This window comes from Bicyclus anynana, chromosome 14, assembly GCF_947172395.1.
Source record: "Bicyclus anynana chromosome 14, ilBicAnyn1.1, whole genome shotgun sequence".
In the NCBI taxonomy this organism is placed as follows: domain Eukaryota; kingdom Metazoa; phylum Arthropoda; class Insecta; order Lepidoptera; family Nymphalidae; genus Bicyclus; species Bicyclus anynana.
Window position 1 is genome coordinate 11,496,471 of NC_069096.1, and position 14,060 is coordinate 11,510,530.

Consider the following 14,060-nt stretch of genomic DNA (forward strand, 5'->3'; position numbering starts at 1 on the left):
TATTTTTCATGTTAATGTTCATACTCATGATAATTTACAGCTTCCTAGTATTAATAGCCTCTGCGCTAAACTGTGGACAGACGGACGGACAGGCGGACATGGACTACGGAACCCTAAAAATCGTTAGATTTTCATCATTCCTTTTTATTTAGAGGGTCTAAATCCCCTACATTATTCTAGACGTAAGCGCTGTTTCAAACCTCCCTGTGACCTTAGCAGTCCCATTATTGTACCTGCAGCAAATAATCATAAACTCTTAGACGGATAAATTCTTCTAGATTTAATTTTATGCTGTTATTTTTTCAATTTATTCATATTCTTTGGTCATTAAAAATATTACATTAATCAAAGGAGGAACTCTTAGTAGCATTTTTGGTAGTAGTATCTCCAGTCTCAGTCATAATCTACAAGACAAGACAGTTAACAAAAAACAATTTGAAAATTAAATTTTTAGTTAGGAAACTATCCTTCTTAAAGTGGTGCATTGCGACAAAAATCATTAGTATTTGTAAAAATCACTAAAATAAATTAGTGAAATTGTGCTTAACGACCGTCCTAAAGTACGCATTCCGAATCGAAGCTGAGGAAAGAAGAAAAAGAGTTCATATCCTCTGGGCTATCACGGCGCACAGCCAGCCAGCGTTATTTTAAAGGAATTCATTGTAATAAATGAATAATATATCATATTTTGCTAACGAGTGGGTTGAAGATAGGTTAATGATTTTAAACTTATTTCGTGGTTGTTTATTATGAATATTATGCAAACCAAGAGAGCGCCGCGAAACGCCTAATAACAAATGCGATGTTGTGAGTGTGGTTTGCCTTAACAGTTTTTGCGAGGTTGTTGAAAAAAGAAACAGAACTAGAAAGAGGGTAGATCGATTCTGCCCCTAACAGCTGATGTCAACTTCGCATCTCGCAACTTAAGTCCCGTCGTGACCACGATCCATGCAAATGGGTCGAAATATCGACATTAAATATCTCGTCGTTTTATCGTGAAAATAGAATTCTTGTCGGCTTTTCTCAGCGGAACCTGCCTTTGAACTTGAGAAGGTTCTTACTAACAGAAAAATTCAAGAAAATTTTGCAGAAAAATGTGAAAATTAACAAAACTTAACGACTGTTCTAAGGACGTTTCGTTAATGACTCACGGCTCAACGGCTGAACGAATGTGGGTGGAATTCAGCACATATTTAGATTATAGTAGTATTTGGGTATAGCACATAATCTTATTATATCCCGATAAACTTACGGGTGGAACCACTGGATATACCTAGTAAATATGTCTTAGTTAAAAGCGGCTAAGTCAAAGCGAAGCTTGACCAGAAGGTTTTTTATGTAAGTCGGTGTACCATTCAAGATTGTCAAGATCATTTCGTTGAAATAACTAAGTCAGATGATCACAATTAAGAAAATACGATTAAAAAATGATGTAGTTTTCCAAAGGTTCGAATAAATAAATTGTCAAGGGAAATCAATTTTATTTTCGTTAGGGCAGAAAAACTGAGGGACGATGTTTGTTTAACGAAATTGTTTTATCGGATGACGTAACCACAAATAATATCAATTTAATTCGATTTTAGTTCCGAAACAGTTTAGCTACCGAGACTAAGTATTTACCATAGAACTACCAGGCATCGCAGAGGTCTGCATCCATACGTACGAGTAGTTGATATCCCTTGGACGCCTACGAAGCGTTTCGGTTCTTTGTTTCCTCAGACCAATTGTTGTATTGGACCTGCCTCGCTTGACGTTACTTTTCTGTCAAAGTATATGATCAACGATCTAATGCGATTATAAAAACTGTCACTATAGAATCGATGTTAAATAGTTGTAATCGTGTTAGTCGGTTAAAGAGCTCCGTAAAAATACATTTTTGTGTAATTGAATTGTGTAAAAAACGGTCAAAAACTTCTAGTTTAGTTTAAGATATATACAAAATCTAAGCTTGTTTTCCTCAGAATATGACAGACAATTTTGTTCGTGACTATGAGTGCGATACAGGTCCTTCTATAATTGGTCTGAGTTTGTTCCTGATCCGCCGATGTCTTGTTTGTGACATTGTTTTCCTGAATTAAATAAATAGGAATTTGTTTTCTTTTTCTTCAACACTATCAACCCATATTCGGTTCACTATTGAGCAGGAGTCTCCTCTCAGACTGAGAGGGTCTAGGCCTTAGTCCACCACGCTGGCCCAATGCGGATTGGCAGACTTCACACACTTAGAGAATTTAAGAAAATTCTCAGGTAGGTATGCAATTTACCTTAGGTACGACGTTTTTCTTTCACCGTTTGAGACAAGTGATAATTAATTTCTTAAAATGCACTTAACTGGAAAGTTGGAGGTGCAGAGGTCATATCCACTAGGCTATCACGTCTCTAATCTTTGCAACGGATGGACCGATTTTAATGGGACTTTCTTTCTTTCACTGGGAGGTAGAGCGGCAACTTTTTATCCCCGAAAATTCATGGTTCCCGCGGGAGTTGTGAAAACAGAATAGGGATGATGACAGTTTTTTAAATTGTATATAAATTAAGAGTATGCTAATAGTAAAGCAATTTTGTAAAAGGAACAGTCAATCTGCGATCATTACTTTCGGAGCTACAGGGATTTAAAGAGTCTGATTTGCGGCGATGCCGCGGATCCCTGATAAACGCCCCATACAAAATGGCACGAACTAATGACGTCGTAGGTAATGTAATGATCGTTAGATTTGTGCGTTCAAACAAAATTACTAATATCTTTGTTATTTGTGCGTTTATGTTTATAGCTCATTTATTAAAAAATGTCACAATGAAAGGAAGCTAAAACTGTATGAATTTTCATCTAATTACGATAAAAGATTTTTAAAAGATTTTGTAATTTTATAATCTCATTTATTTTGCAAATATCCAGACAATCTTTGATTTTTATGTATAAATTAGTTAACATTGACCCTATTTACCCGAATGGATCATAAAAATCAATATATTCAAACCTAGTCAGCATCCCCATTTCACGCGTAGGAAGTCGCGTGTGTTTGCTCGTTACGAATAAATATCATAGGTGCATAATAATTAAATCGGTCGTTTTATAAATGCGATCTAGATAACACCACGGGCGGAACGAATACAGTATGTAAGGCCGGGGCAAGATAAAAAGCACGCCCCTGTATATTGTATACCACTTGCCAGATTACAGAACAATAGTGAATGCCTCCGACGATTTATATCTTTAGTCACAACAATTGGCTGGCGTGTTTATCCTTTTTGAGGTCGAAATTGAAGTAGAACTTTTTTTTTACTTTGCAAAAAAGTGTGTAATATATTATCATTCTATTAAAATTTCATTTTCAGTTAGTTAGCAAGCGCCAAGTAGAGCTAACATGCGACCAACGTGACAATCTCGTCAAGATAAATAGACAAAATTCAACCAATTGTGGTGCAACCGAAAGTACCGGAAAGTTTCATTTCGTCGGGACATCGTCGTTTCGAGATATTATACCGGTGTACATCTTAGGCGTACTACGGCGCTAACATGCGAACAACGAGATAATTTCGTGAAGATAATTAGACAAAATATCTCTTTCATTGCGTTGGCACGAAAGTAGATGGGACTGGGACAGCGCCGCCGCCGTTAAACGACATTTTGTCTATTTTTAACCCCTGACGCAAAAAGAGGGGTGTTATTAGTTTGACGTGTCTGTCTGTCTGTAGCACCATAGCTCATGAACGGATGAAGCGATTTCATTTTTTTGTTTGGGGGGAGGGGGGGGGAATACTTTTATAACATTCGGGGGTTTTTCAAAATTTTCAATTTTATGTTATCTCTTCATCGCTATGTTAGCTTTACCTACTAATGATTACACTGGCCAGGTTACGGTCATGGCTAGTTCCGATGGTAGAGTAAAAAAGGGTTTGCCGAGAATAAAACGAAAAATAAAATGACGTCATACTAAATTGAATCTGGCGAATGTATTAAGCTGGGTAGATAATCCACAGATTACCCCTAACTTAGATCCAGAACTAAACCGATTCTGAAAGTTCTTTTACCAATATCAAAAACTACGTTATTTGTGAGTGTCATAGACTATATTTTATCCCTGTATTCCCACAAGGGAACTAGTTTTAAAATAAACATACAAATGCTGAGTTTACAGCGTTGTAGATATATATCAACGTTAGCCCTCATTCGCACGAGAGTTTTTTTAACGGACGTTAAAAAAGCGTTCAAATATAAGATGAAGTTTTTTTTATTCTTTACAAGTTAGCCCTTGACTACAATCTCACCTGATGGTAGGTGATGATGTAATCTAAGATACAAACGGCCTAACTTGTTAAAAGGAAGGATGAAAATCCACACCCCTTTCGGTTTCTACACGGCATCGTACCGGAACGCTAAATCGCTTGGCGGTACGTCTTTGCCGGTAGGGTGGTAACTAGCCACGGCCAAAGCCTCATAACAGCCAGACCTGGGCCGATTAATAAAATCTCTAGACCCAGCCGGAGAGTATGCGCGCTGGACTGTCCTGGGTTCGAGGACCGTCCGTCTTGTAAGTCCGCCGCGCATACCACTGCGCCACGGAGGCCGACAAAGTTAAATGAAGGTGCATTTGGGCATTGAAAATAGACCTTGGGCTCGAAAAAAAGCGTCGTGTTTTAAAAACGCTGTCAAGTGAATATAGGTACATACTTGGAAATGCGTTTGTTGTATCGGAACTTTTTTTTAACGTCCGTTAAAAAACTCTCGTGCGAATGATGCTTATACTCGTGGATTAGTAGAATTCACATAAATAAGCAGCGCTTAAAGCTCCCTTATACAACGCGGTAAGCCAATCGCGTGTTTAATTAGAGCAAGTATCTGATATCAGTAAACAAGGCGGCCGAGATGCTTGCTTTGTTACACTGTTTCTCTAAGCCGCGATTTCTATTCACTCGGGTGATATTGAAATCAAAGGAAAGGAAAGTCTTATATTCAAAGGAAATATGTCTGTTCTAGGTAAGCCGATACTTTGAGTTTACTTCGAAATATTCTCACGTTGAGTTTGAATATTATACGTATTTACTTACATAAATAATTAATTTATGTTTTGCTGTTTGTTAGACTCGCTAAAGGAGGATGGCGAAAGTGGGAGTCATATTCTGAAGTATCGTACACTCATACATTTGTATTAATTAAAACCATTATTTTATAAGATGCTTGTAAAAAAAATATTGAGATTTTACAGAACGGCAATCAAGATTACTTTTATATTTAGCATAGTAAAATTTTTCTTGTTGCCTACGTCCGAAACGCCTAGTCGTATTTATCAAGCAATCACGCAGTTGTATGTCAGCGACGGTGTTTTTCACATTTTTGTATAGATAGGGTACCTATTATATTTAAGATATATCTTTTGTCTACCTGCTTTTCAAGACTGCTTAACATTTGCCTTTTTTTTAGTTTAATCACGATAAAAAACTATTAATAGGTTACCATTATGTACGCTACTTCTGTCTGCTAGTCCCAAAATACATGCAATCTCGCCATTCTCTTTTGAAGAACGTCTCAAATAATTTTAATTTGTTTTTGTCTTATTTGTATGCGGATGATTAATATTTTTATGGGGTATCTATGAAATAGGTTCACTGACATAGGATATATATATACATACTTAATATTTCAGAGAGAAAAATTTTATGTATAATAATTAAAAAAAATACATTAAATGTAAATAAAATTATTCTTGATTAATTATTATGACTATAATGTAATTGTTGCAATGTCATAAGTTAATTTAAAAATACGAGAAAAAGTATTATAATACCGTAAAGTTAAATAAAATACATAGATATATTAATTTTAAAGAGCTTTTAAGCCTGCTTGTCTTTAAGCTGGTTGGTTGCTTGGTTTGGCTGGTGGGAGGCTTTGGCCGTAAATAGTTACCACCCTACCGTCACAGATGTACCGCCAACCGATTTACCGTTCCGGTACGATGTGTAGAAACCGAAAGGGGTGTGGATTTTCATCCTTCTCTTAACAAATTAGCCAGCTTCCATCTTAGATTGCATCATCACTTAGTTGAGATTGTAGTCAAGGGCTAACTTGTAAAGAATGAAAAAAAAAAGCTCTTGAAAAATGCATAAATAAGCAGGGCTTTAAGAATTTGCCTTAAGACCGAACAGTCGATCTATTAATATAGATAGAAAACTTTGATATGCAAAGAGCTTACTAATTAAAAAGACGCCTTGATTAGCAGACGCGGTGAAATGTGTCACCTCGATAACGCTCGACGTCACTATGATCGATAGTTCGAGGAGTTAGTTTCGTATGGAGATAAAATTAAATTAACTCCTGTAATTAATGTTGCTATTGAAAATGTTTTTTTTTATTCTTTACAAGTTAGCCCTAGACTACAATCTCACCAGATGGTAAGTGATGATGAAATCTAGTCACAACCGTACCCTCCCACCAGCCAAAAAAAGTCATCACAATAAACAAGTAGGTACCTAATTAAAAGACAAACTATCTACACTAATTTTATAAAGAGGTAAAGTTTGTGAGGTTGTGTAGGGGTAAACTCTGGATCTACTTATTGAATGGATTTTGAAATTTTATTTATTAATAGAAAGCTATGTTATTTGTGAGTGTCATAGGCTATATTTTATGCCCATATTCCTTAAGGAACGGGAACTACGCTGGTGAAACAGTGGGGCATCTCGTTTAAAACTCTCGTAATTTTAACTTTAAGTTTTCGATCAATTATTATCACCATTATTGAATAATATTCCGGACTAACGTGACGTTTCGAAAGGTTCGCTTGTAAATAGGCCTAATTGGATTAAATTATTTTTGACTCAACTTTAACTCTCTTGGAAATAATAGAAATAAGTTTAATTGATTAAATAATTATTACACAATAAGTACATAAAACAAAAAAAATCCAACTCTCCGCCCTAAATACGCGACTTTTCTCGTCTTGACGGTCTGCAAAAGTTCACGCTTCTGATTGACGCGACGCAGAACTTCGGCATTCGTCACTTGGCCGAGCTTAGGCGATGAGAATCGACTCTTGGTCGCTCACGCACGTATTGAAACTGAGACAAAATTCTCAATAATGTAGAGTGTTCGGCGTTTCTACCCGGCCAAACTGTCTGTCCGGGTATTAGGTTTGGCGACCTGGCAACCCTAAGCGTAGGCATGTAGTAAAGTACAACTATATTTAAGTGTTATTAATTAGTAATGCTTATAAAAACGTTAGACTGCATCATCACTTACCATCAGGTGAGATTGTAGTCAAGGGCTAACTTGTAAAGAATTAAAAAGAAAAAAAAACGTATACATAATGTAGAACTAATTAAAATGTCGGTTCGGCTTAAATTGAGTAGGCGCGGTGGAGTGTCGTCGATCTGTCGTCATGATAACCGTCTTATGATCGATAGTTTTGAAGGTTGCGTACAAAATTTAGCTTCCGTATTTAATAAATGTAATAAGTATATTAGTACTGCCTTATTAATACAATATTGTTATTTATACTTCTATACTAATATATAACGCTGAAGAGTTTGTTAGTTGGTTTGTTTGTTTGGTTGAACGCGCTAATCTCGGGGACTAATGGTCCGATTTGGAAAAATTCTTGTTAGTATTGGTGTAAAAAATGTGTTAGATAACACATTTATCGAGTAAGGGTATAGAGTATATATTATCCCCTTTGACTTTATGATGACTAGTGAATGCCCGTGACTTCGTCCGCGTGGAAACCCTTGATTACCAAAACACAGTTACAGTGTATAAATATTAACAAATAAATAAACTCTCTATCTACTGAGTTACTGTCGCAGACTTTTTTAAATCCAATATGGCGGAGTCCCCAAGATGGCGGACTGTGTGTTTGTAATCCACCCCCATGCTTATTTTAGTTTCACTTGTAACCTAACTATTTATGTAAATAATCTTGGAATCTTAATTTAACCCACTTCCGGTCTTCGATTCGGATGAAGTTTTGCATCTGAGTTCTCCGAGTTTTGATGACAATACATGACTAGCTAAGAAACGTCATTACAAATCCAATATGGCGGAGTCTCCAAGATGGCGGACTGGCTGTTTGAAATACACCCCCAATATATGGATATCAAATTAAAGGGTTTTCTGTCAGGAATACGAAATGGATGGCGGACAAGCTATTTGGAATGCAACCCCATGTTATGGGTACTTATCAAATGAAGGGAAACCTCTATTTGTAATTTTTAGTGTGTGCTAGAAGTATGTTTTTTGGTTTTGTAAATTATTATATTATTTAGAATGGTAGGCGTTATAAAGAGTCGTGATGGCATGGCCTAGTAAGAGCAGTGATAGACCAGTGGATGATCTCTGTCTGTTAATTATTACCGGATTGGGCCAGCGTGATGGACTATTGGCCTAACTCCTCTCATTCTGAGAGGAGACTCGAGCTCAGCAGTGAGCCGGTTTGATGATGATGAACCTTACATCGAAAAATTAATACGTAATTTTAGCTGAAATTATTTTCTCTTACATTTTGCCTACTCCTATTCCACTGTAGAAGACGTAGGATTTAAGAGTGTGCAATATGTAATTTGGAGGTTACAAATGGTTCTGGATCTCAGATTCTGGAAAAGTTAGGAGCTTGATATTTGGGTAAATAATATTTCAAAGTGTTAGCTTCGTTATGATTATACAAAATACACAAAACTTTGTAAAACTTTTCTCGATAGTTTATTTTTTTGAAAAATACATGTTTTGCTCACATTTTGCTTTCAATCTCAAGAAAAGCAAACTTATTTTCTTAAATTTTTGTTTTGTATAGAAAATTAGGTATATATCTTGAACATGGCCATTTTGTTTTTCGTTATGTTGTTTAATTTACTTGCAATTAGGTAAAAATGGTTTTGGTGCTCACGTCATAAAATTTGCGTCGTGCGTCAATCGCTCCGTGCTTTTCACTCACGTGAGAGTCATAATTAGGCGTCTCGTTTGCGCTTCGAATTTTATCCATATCATACCGACGCCCTGCGCGCTCTTAACATTACGTAAATTACTAGAACAGAATTGCTCATCTATATTCAATAATAATTTACTGTTTAAATACATATAATCTTATAATTGAAATATTGTACACGACGTTGTCTTTTAAATACAAAGACAGAAAATGTTTATACGTAGATAAGTAAGAATATAAATTGGAATTATTTAGAAAGAATTTGTGTCACAATCAAAATAGTTATTGCATTTCGTATTTTAATATTATCAGGATTATTGTAAATAGTAAAGCTAAATTAATTGACGACTATCTTCAAACAATTAATTCAAAATGTATTGCTTGCAAATTTTTCTTTTTGCATTCCATAGTTTTCGCGAGCATATAAATAATTTGTAACATACAAGTATCAGTTGTTAGTAATTCTCAGTAGAATATTCTAATTAAAGTCACAAAATATATAAGATTTAAACAAATATGTCATATTTAATAATGTTGCATTCCATAGTTTTCGCGAGCTATGCATAAATAATAATTTAGGTAAGTTAAGTGTAAGGCACAAGGCGTCATTCACACGAGAGTTAAAAAAGCGATGCGTTAACCAAACCCAGCGTTGGGGGGCGTAGCGTAGCGTAGTAGGTATTAAGTTGAATGATGGTCTATTTCCAACGCCCAAAATTGAAAATGCAACACTGCTCGATAATAAAGCGTCGTGTTTTAAAAACGCTGTCGTGAACATATACTTGGAAATGCATTTGCTGTGTTTGAACGCATTTTTAACGTCCGTTAAAAAACTCTCATGCGAATGAGGGCTAACTGCTCTTACTGACTACGGATTAAGGGTAATTCAATGTTAAGCCGCATTATACAATGTTATCGGGTTCAAAGTATTGCTATACAAAAAATTACTTCGGTGGGAATGCACCATATAAATAATTTGTTACATACAAGTATCACTTGCTAGTAATTCTCAGTAGCATAGAGTCTAATTAACGTCACAAAATATATAAGATTTTAAACAAATATACCATGTATAATAATGTCAACGGATTCAAATCATTGCTATAGGTACAAAAAATTACTTCGGTGGGAATGCACCATATAAATAATTTGTAACATACAAGTATTAGTTGTAAGTAATTTTCAGTAGCATAGAGTCTAATTAACGTCACAAAATATATAAGATTTTAAACAAATATACCATGTATAATAATGTCAACGGATTCAAATCATTGCTATAGGTACAAAAAATTACTTCGGTGGGAATGCACCATATAAATAATTTGTTACATACAAGTATCACTTGCTAGTAATTCTCAGTAGCATAGAGTCTAATTAACGTCACAAAATATATAAGATTTTAAACAAATATACCATGTATAATAATGTCAACGGATTCAAATCATTGCTATAGGTACAAAAAATTACTTCGGTGGGAATGCACCATATAAATAATTTGTAACATACAAGTATTAGTTGTAAGTAATTTTCAGTAGCATAGAGTCTAATTAACGTCACAAAATATATAAGATTTTAAACAAATATACCATGTATAATAATGTCAACGGATTCAAATCATTGCTATAGGTACAAAAAATTACTTCGGTGGGAATGCACCATATAAATAATTTGTTACATACAAGTATCACTTGCTAGTAATTCTCAGTAGCATAGAGTCTAATTAACGTCACAAAATATATAAGAATTTAAACAAATATACCATGTATAATAATGTCAACGGATTCCAAATATTGCTACACAAAAAAATACTTAGGTGGGAATGCACCATATAAATAATTTGTAACATACAAGTATAAGTTGTTAGTAATTCTCAGTAGCATAGAGTTTACTTAACGACACAAAATATATAAGAATTTAAACAAATATAACATGTATAATAATGTCAACGGATTCAAATCATTGCTATAGGTACAAAAAATTACTTCGGTGGGAATGCACCATATAAATAATTTGTAACATACAAGTATTAGTTGTTAGTAATTTTCAGTAGCATAGAGTCTAATTAACGTCACAAAATATATAAGAATTTAAACAAATATACCATGTATAATAATGTCAACGGATTCAAATCATTGCTACACAAAAAAATACTTCGGTGGGAATGCACCATATAAATCATTTGTAACAGTGTTAGTAATTCTCAGTAGCGTAGAGTCTAATTAACGTCACAAAATATATAAGAATTTAAACAAATATACCATGTATAAAAATGTCAACGGATTCAAATCATTGCTATAGGTACAAAAAATTACTTCGGTGGGAAAGCACCATATAAATAATTTGTTACATACAAGTATCACTTGCTAGTAATTCTCAGTAGCATAGAGTCTAATTAACGTCACATAATATATAAGAATTTAAACAAATATACCATGTATAATAATGTCAACGGATTCAAATCATTGCTATAGGTACAAAAAATTACTTCGGTGGGAATGCACCATATAAATAATTTGTTACATACAAGTATCACTTGCTAGTAATTCTCAGTAGCATAGAGTTTACTTAACGACACAAAATATATAAGAATTTAAACAAATATATCTTGTTTAATAATATTGCTATACAAAAAATTACTTCGGTGGGAATGCACCATATATAAATAATTTGTAACATACTCGTATATGTTGTTAGTAATTCTCAGTACCTATCATAGAGTTTACTTAACGTCACAAAATATATAAGAATTTAAACAAATATACTCAGAGGCTCAATTATCCGCCCACTTTATTATGCACTACTATACTAAAATGGGCGGATATTTGTGCCTCTGAGTATATATGTTTAATAATTAAGTATTTTTCTAATTGTTGTTTTAGAGAAATGGTAATAGTTTTGAAGTATTATTGTGAATTACAAATGAAAACTTAACGTTATTATGTAAGATAATATAAATGATTAAACTTGCTGGAATTTTCTCAAGCTAGTGACTTCATTACGCTCAGATTTATTTCACTAACTAAGCAGGTTAAAATTTGGGTCAAATTCACAATATGACATAACAATTTTAACTTCTTTTTTTTATTCTTTATAATCTAATATGGAAGCGGCTAACTAGCCACGGCCGAAGCCTCCCACCTATCTCACCCACCTTGGGCCTATTTTAAATAAACTAACTTTGAATTTGGAGATGTTTTGTAGAAAATGTGCCTACTGCCTAGTTAGAAGTAGGCCACTTCGAAATCAGGGTCAAATGATGATTTCGAAGATATCTACTTAGCTGATGCTGTTATGTATAAAAATATACCACGTTGCTTAGCAACTCAACCCGCATTTAACTTAAATAAAATAAATAAAATAGCCTTTATTAATGAAGATTTTGTACAATTAAATTAGGTATGTCCCTAATCTTATTGTGCCTCATGGCAAAGGTCTCCTCCAGACATTTAACTTAATGATATCCAAATGTACCACCGAGATATTATCTTATTAGAAAAATATATAGGAACAAAATGTTACATTGCACCTTGCAAAATATTACGTAAACCTTTTTTATCTATGTGAAGGTCAAGTACTATCGTTTGTTACCCAACTATTGAACCTAGGGCCTGTGATAGTCAGATATACCTCATTTTAGAAAGGCTGAAGGTTTGTCAGCCTTTGGTCCTATTATAATTGTATAATAAAAATAATATATAATTGATAAGTAAAACGATATTTTATACTATAGATATGTCACGTGCCTACAAAATCACCGCAAAAAGTGATCTGAATTCAAACTCCACTGAGCGCACACATGCACAATTTTGTTTACATTATATATTTATGTTAGTAAATATAGTTTTTACACTCTCTGAACACACAACTCTGCATATTTTTAGACAATATTTAGGTATTATTTGTTTAAATAACTTTCGTTGTTTACTATGCGACAAAATGAAATTAAAACAATTAGGCGCCTTTGTTCGCCTTAGTTTCGGCGCGCTAGTGACATATCTAAAGTATAAAATGTTTGGGTAAGTATCTACGGTAACCATTTATGCAAGACTGACAAAGTTACAGACTTCTTAAAATAAAGTATGTCTGACTTGCAGGCTCAGACATACCTCATTATAGAAATAGCTGAAGGTTTGTCAGCTTGTGGTTCTACTAAAGGTACCTAAGTACGGTAGCCAATTAGGCAAGGAGGACAAACTTACAGCCTTTCTAAAATGAAGTATGTGTGGCTTTCGCAGGCTCAGACATACCTCATTATAGAAAGGCTGAAGGTTTGTTAGCCTTTGGTCCTACTAAAGGTACATAAATACGGTAACCAAATAGGCAAGGATGGGAAACTTATAGCCTTCCTAGAATGAAGTGTCTGGTTCTCACAGTTTTTCAGTCTATTTGTATTTATATAGTGTTTAAGATTGTATTTAGATGTTGTGTTTTAAAATGAAGTATATCTGGTTCTCACAATTTTTCGATCTATTTGTATTTATAAAGTGATTGCGATTGTATTTAGATATTGTGTTTTGTTCGTAAGCCTTTTGTAGTTGCCTTAAAAACATTGCTTAGAACGCTTGCCATGTATTACATAAATATTTTAAATTAGACATTTATAGAAATATTATAATGTTATACTAGTTATTTAATGGGTGCAAGTGCAAACTATTCTTGTATAGAGTACTTAATGTATGTAAAATGTTTAAATAGTTGAATTTTATATAGGAAATGGGTCTAGACGCAATTGATATAGTCGAACCTGGTCGAAATGGATCTATGATCTTAACCGTCAAGTACACCTTCAGTACCGTTGTTTTATTTTTAAAGGCCTTCATAAACACAATTAACGAGATCAATTAGGTAGGCTCTATATATGTACAACTCATGCAAGAATTTGTACGACTAAAAAAATCGATTAAAATGCCGATTTTTGAACTTAATTTTGCAACCTTTTATTTACATGTTTAGCTATACCTTGTACTAAAATATAGTAATATTATTAGGCAAATGAGCAAAATGCTATCTTTACCTTTGCCACTTGTCCAGGTTCGAATGTATTTTAATAATTAATTTTCATTATATTTGCTGTTCCAGTTCAGTGTTGTTATTCTAGTACAAACATAATATTGTTTTAGCTAATTGTTTTGTCGAAATAAATTA

General features: G+C 34.0%; 1 protein-coding gene across 1 annotated transcript in view; it reads right to left on the reverse strand.

Moving 5' to 3' along the window:
- The window catches only part of LOC112043590 (malate dehydrogenase, mitochondrial-like), a 221,788-nt gene that overhangs the window by 181,533 nt on the left and 26,195 nt on the right, over window positions 1–14,060 (reverse strand). The gene's annotated exons all lie outside the window — the stretch shown is intronic.